Source organism: Berghia stephanieae, chromosome 1 (genome assembly GCF_034508935.2).
Source record: "Berghia stephanieae isolate SIO BIC M18660-M18661 chromosome 1, UCSD_Bste_1.3, whole genome shotgun sequence".
NCBI lineage: Eukaryota > Metazoa > Mollusca > Gastropoda > Nudibranchia > Aeolidiidae > Berghia > Berghia stephanieae.
Window position 1 is genome coordinate 127,672,724 of NC_088360.1, and position 6,613 is coordinate 127,679,336.

The window sequence follows — 6,613 nt, forward strand, 5'->3', positions numbered from 1 at the left end:
TAAAATATGCAAATATGTGAAATGTGCAGTTTGGCGGACTGTTAAATGAATTTCCAATGTTATTTTTATTTTTACAGTATTTTCGTCACATTTCAAATTATTTTACATTCTATTACTTTGTTGATCTTTGAATACTGGGCATAATTATTTTTCTTTCTTTTTTTCCCCCTGAAATTTCATCTAAAATGTGTACGTGAATGTTTACCAAAGGACAATAAATGTTACTTGGAAAAAAAAACATTTTGTAGTGACCAAAAGTATTATGACAACTTGACATGTTACACGCAATCGTCTTTTTGTTGTTGTAGTAACCGAATTAAAGAAAGTTAAATTCATTCGAAGGTTAGAATACTTTGGGTTTTTTTAATTAAAAAAAAAAAATTCTCCAAAAAGACCGCCTTTGTACAAATAAGGCAAAGAGAATTTTAATAAGTTGGTTGTTAGTGAACAAGTCATTTGAACTACTTTTAGCTCTACGGAAATATTTACATTCATATTAATTTTATTTCAGTAAATCCAGACGTTAAGACAGTGAGATGGCCAACCCGTTTGTCCTGTTATTTCCCAAGTGTTATAAGTGCTGAGAATGCATACCGATGCTGTCTTACTCAATGGCAGCTCTCAGATGTATCCCCCAGGGAAAAATATGCGATCTATTGATAAGAAGAAGAATAAAATAGAAGATTGAACAACAGGATTTGGCGAGGGATCAATAAATGCCAAATATAAAATGGCATCTGATTGCAATAGATGAAGATGAACTGTATCTGTTTTTTTTGTGCAGCTCAAGAGGCGAATGGCAGAGGACTACTACTAGCCTACTAGCCATTCTTGATTGCTAAAACTTCTTCAGCCTTGCAAGTACCTACTTCAGTCACAATATCTGAGCGGTAGTATTTCATAATGGCATAGTTTGAATAACGACTTAACTGTTATCGCGAGTCATAAAGAAATGGGACAGGACCGACAATAGAAGAGACCTTAAATGTCAACAATTCGCGGTTGGAGTGGAGATAGGAGCAGGTTGAGATCGTCGTCAACCATTCGTAGTTGGAGTGGAGATGGGAGCACGAAAGGCAGATCAGTTGGTCGAGATCGTCTATCTTGTTGACACATATTAGGCTAAGGTAAACGAGTATACGGGATAAAGTGAGAAATGAACGAATACGAAGGTTGACTGACATGAAGAATGTATCAATAAAGATGAGAGAGGATGAAATGGTTCGGACATGTAAAGAGACGAGAGAGCGAGTAAGTGGGAAGGAAAGTATTGGACTTACAAATAGCGGGAAAGAGGAAAAAGGGACGCCGAGAGACTAGATGGTGGGATAAGGTAAAGGATGGTATGAGGGAACTGGGCCTGGAAGAAGATTATGCGCTGAACAGAGATACATGGAGATGTGGCATTCATTATGGCAACACTGCAAACTGCGGGATAAGCTGAAAGGAGAAGAAGAAACGAGTTCGGGACTTCATTGATGATTTTGGATTATAGTATCTATGTCAAATGCATCGTCCTATTAATGTGCGACATGAGTAATAATACAGTAAAATGAACGAAAAGATTTAGTTCACAAAAAGTTACCTAATGGTATGATGAAATGTTAGTTTTTATTTTATATATCATATTAATAAATTATTATAAGGAGTTTAACGGCGCTTGCCACGTCGACTATTTAGATGATTTCGGTAACAATAAAAAGGAATGCAACTGGGTAGTCAAAATAGATTTTCGATCCCGAGTTAAGTTATGCTTACAAACACCCAAGAAAAAAAGCAATACAGACTAAATCTGAAGTAATCACCAAGAACAATTTAAAAGAAAGGACAGAGAGTCACGTTGTATAAGAGAAATAGAACAAAGACCTCATAAATATAATTGCAGACAGTGCTGTGTCAACTTACTATATCTTATCAGTGCAACTAGGCATGTTCTTCAAAAATGTGACCCTTCGCCCCAAAACGGTATTAAGTCGGGATGGTTAAGATGTTGAAAATTGAATTTATAGCCAGAAATATCAGACTTGTGTTGAGTTTGTATGTTTTATCGAGAAGAACGGATACAATATTTTAGGGTACTAATGCCAATTTATATTTTTGACCAGTTTAACATTTAATTCGGCTTTTAAGCATATGATTCGTTCCGACATAATACCGCTTTGAGACGATGGGTCACAAATACAAAATTGAAATGGACTACCAATTCCGGAGTGCTTTTTGACTAAAACAACCTACTATACCACAATTGAAATACCCTGCTTCAGAACAACATGAACGCATGTCGTATTGTAGTGAATGTAATAAAGAATTATGGCTTCAACGAGTAATTGGATTAGTTTATGACTAGCCCATCTGTCACTTCAGTTTGTGAGTAGTAAAAGGCGCTTGACATATTCCGATCACGAGTAAAAAGGGAGGATCACGAATTGCCAGCCAGACGAGTCCCAATGAGCACATCACCCTCTTTTTGGTTAATCGTCCATCTTGACACACATGTCAGCGTAGGCTGGAATGCCTGTCTGTCAGAGTGGAAAGGAGTTGAATCTTCTCCAGCGTGCCGTGACTTTATATTTTCGTCTGCAAAATCAGATTCAGATACTGTTCCCAGGTATTTATAATCAAATCTTATTGACCAAAAGTCAAGCCATTTGCTCGGATCTTTTAACTCATTATTTAATTGAAAGAAAATCACCTAAAATCAAATTTCCTGAACGATCTTTTGCCTTGTCTTTCCCGGTTGTGTGGAGCCAACGAGTGTATAACACCATTGTTGGAACTCATTAACTACCTCTACAGAGAATTGTGCGACTTTCAAAAATCATTTTAAAAAACTGAGCTATTTAGAACTACTATATAATAGGTTCTACCTATCGTTGTATTACTTTTAGAATCCAAACAATTTATGTACAACTTCTCTTACTAACTGTCCTTTTGTTGTTTTTTGTTGTTGTTTTTTTGTTGTTTTTTGTTTGGATTATGCTGTTGCTGTTGTTGTTTTTTTTTGTGTGTTTTTTTTTTGTTGTTGTTGTTGTTTCTGGTTTTTTAATTTTAATTTTTTTTTTTTTTTTTTTTGGGGGGGGGGGGGGGGGGGGGGGGGGGTTGTATTGCGGCATAAAGCGGTAAAGCGTGACTGAGCATTTTATATGGATATTAATTGTCCATTACATTACAAGCGCCAGCCTTTTAATTTTACACCATTATATTATATTACAATACTTTACACATATCACATAATCGCATGATGAGACGGGCAAAAGTAAAAAAAAAGTAGATTACAAGAGTTAGTGCTTACGCTTACAAACTATTAAGAAATGTTGATAATGGAACGAATTCAAATATAGACTGGAAATAGACCCAAAATCTGTTTTTATGTTTGTTATTTTGTTGTTGTTGTTGTTGTTTTAGTTGGGTAGTTTGTTGTTGTGTTTTTGTTTTTTGTTTTTTTGTTTTTGGGGGGGGGGGGGGGGGAGTCACGGCGCTGGCAACACTACTTCTTGGTGATTTCATGGTCAGGTCCAAAAAAAAAGTTGGGGGGGGGGGGGGGGGGGGGGAGGGAGGAGTAATAGGAGAGTTTTAAAAGGATCCGCTATTAGCAACACACTTACTTGACTACAATATATTATATTCAAAACAAGAACAACTCAACAACAATGATAATGTGTGTTTGTTTTTAAGGTTTTTACGGCGCTTGCAACACATTAAGGTTATATCAGCGCCAATAAAAAGGAAGGAAATGGGATAGTAAAAAGTTCTAGAATTACAATTAAAGCACCCAAGAAAAGGTAAGACAAAGGAGAATTGGTTGAAATAGGAAACATATGTAGATACCAAAGGCACATCATCAGTGTTTTTTTTTGTTTGTTTGTTGCTTTAGGTCTCTTCCAACACAATTGAGGTTATATGAGAGACCGCTGAAACAAAAAAACAAGCAATCTAACGAAAATAGTACAAATGTAAATCAAAATCATAACCTAAAGATATCATAAGCTAAATTATAAATAACCAAGAACAAACAGGCAGAAGATTTACAGAAAAAAAAAATATCCCCTGTCAAAAAAACAATCACAAACCAAAGAAGCAGGATAGGCTAGTAAAGAGAAGAAGAAACGACATCACTATCGGATCGTACACCCATGCGTACATCATAGGTATATGATTCAAGGGTGATGCTCCCATCCAACCACCCGCCCATCATCAGTGTACTTTGAGATCACCTAAAAGTCTCAACCAGCACAGGTCCCCAATAAGAGGAATACACTCAAATGTTTATAAATCATATATATATATATATATATATATATATATATATATATATATATATATATATATATATATATATATGTAAAAGAAAAAATAATACAATACATAACAGAGAGACGATTTACAAGGGGGAAAAATGTCATCTCCCAAAACTAACTAGTATACATTTTATTGTTTCCCTCCCAGCCAGGGCCAGTACAAAACCAAGTATGTAATCTCATTCAAAGATAAAGACAGAGAGCAATTTGGAAAACAGATATAGGGGGATAGAGGACACAGTAAGTACCTCCCTGCCCACTTTCATTGTACCCAGTTTGCAATCACCTAAAAGTCTCATCTAGCCACAAGCACAGGATCCCACTGAAAGGACCGCACTCAAATGCTTGCATTGTAATTCAAAGGAACAAATATAACAATACATAATAGAGAGATGATTTACAAGGAAAAAAATATCTCCCTTAACCTATAATGGGAAGTCAAGAACCCCCACCCAGTTTTCAGAGTTCGGCAGAATAGATTCACAATGTGAATCAAAACCTATGATAGTATTGAATCTTCGAGGGGGGAAAGTTTAAAAAGTAAACCTTCTTTTCTTAACATTTTAAAAGATAAAAGTCAAATAAGAGTTTTTGTTTCTTTGTCTTTAAGGGTTTTACGGCGCTTTGCAACATATTTAGATCATATCAGTGCCAGTAAAAAGGAAGAAAATTGGATAGTGAAAACATTATAGATGTACAATTAAAGGGACTTAAGGAAAAAGTAATACAAAGGGGAATGGTTCAAATAGGGAACAGATGTAGATTCCATGATCACACTATCAGTGTACTTAGTTTGAGATCACCTAAAAGTCTCACCCAGACACCAGTACAAGATTCCACTCAAATGTTTACAAATCAAATGTTAAAAATAAAAAATAACAGTACATAACAGAGTGATGATTTACAATTAAAGAATATCGTCTCTCAAAACTATAACTATACATTCGACTGTTTCTCTCCCAGCAAAGGACTCCGGCCAGGGTCAGGACAAAACTAAGTACACGATCTCATTCCAAGGCAAGACAGAAAGCAGTTAGAAAACAGGTATAGGGTTATAGAGGTAGAAGACAGGAACCCCGCCGAGACAGTCAAATAAATAAATAAATGAAACGGAACAATAAAAATAAAATAAAGAAAAACATAACAAAATCAAAAAGAGTATCATGATTGAATTGATTTATTCGTCAATTATTCCAAATCATTAATGTGTACATAATATCATAATTTATTAACGTAACATTGATCGTGTCAACAGGCTTTTTCTCCTTTAATTCTTTTTTTTTTCTTGTGTGTATGTGTGTACAACTATTACTAATTCCAATTGAAAAGTTGAAAACAATTTTTTTTTAAATAATTATTTTAAAACAAAACAATTTTTATAAATCACAGTTCCTTGCAACGTGTAGAAAGAAACCTCTAAATAGGATTGTTTTCTTTTACAGACCTCGTGTACAATTTCCAGCTCGTAACACTACAACATCGTGAAGAGAGAGAGATTGTTGTTTGTTTTTAAGGGTCTTAAGGCGCTTGCAATACATTAAGGTCATATCAGCGCCAGTAAAAAAGAAGAAAATGGGATAGTAAAAAGTTCTAGAATTACAATTAAAGCATCCAAGAATAAGGCAGACAAAGGGAAATTGGTTCAAATAGGGAACAGATGTAGATTCCAAGAGCACACTATCAGTGTACTTAGTTTGATATCACCTAAAAGTCTCATCCAGACACAAGCACAGGTCCCCACTAAGACGAATACACTCAAATATTTACAAATCATATATAATACATAAACAAAACATAATACAGTGCATTACAGAGAGATGATTTACAAGGAAAAAAATATCATCTCCCAAAACTAACTAGACATTTGACTGTCTCCTTCTCAGCCAGGATATCTGGCCAGGGGTAGGACAAAACCAAGTAATTTCATTCCAAGACGAAGACAGAAAGCAAGTTGGAAAACAGATAATAGGGGATAGAAGACACAGTATGTACCTCCCTGCCCACTATGGGAGGTCAGGAACCCCACCCAGAAAGATTATCTTTGTTTCTGTATAGAGAGCATGCCTTAATTTGCGTTGACTTGAAAGAATGAAGTTAATTGCCAAAATTGAATAATATCTTATTAATTCAACGCTCTATGACATGGGGTTTAAAAAAAAAAGAAATACAACTTACGTCTGCTTTCTTATAACACGCAGTCACAACACAACACACACACACACACACACACACACACACACACACACACAAGTGTATAATAGTTCAAAGAAATAGCTTTACAAGATAATATAGCATAATTTATAATTATCAACATA

General features: G+C 35.1%; 1 long non-coding RNA gene across 1 annotated transcript; it reads left to right on the plus strand.

Annotated features, from left to right (window-relative positions):
• Positions 1-2,345: 2,345 nt before the first annotated feature.
• LOC144965447 (uncharacterized) lies at positions 2,346-4,532 on the plus strand. The gene is made up of 2 exons (XR_013644022.1): positions 2,346-2,608; positions 4,447-4,532. It is a non-coding gene; the product is annotated as an uncharacterized LOC144965447 (long non-coding RNA).
• Positions 4,533-6,613: the final 2,081 nt, after the last annotated feature.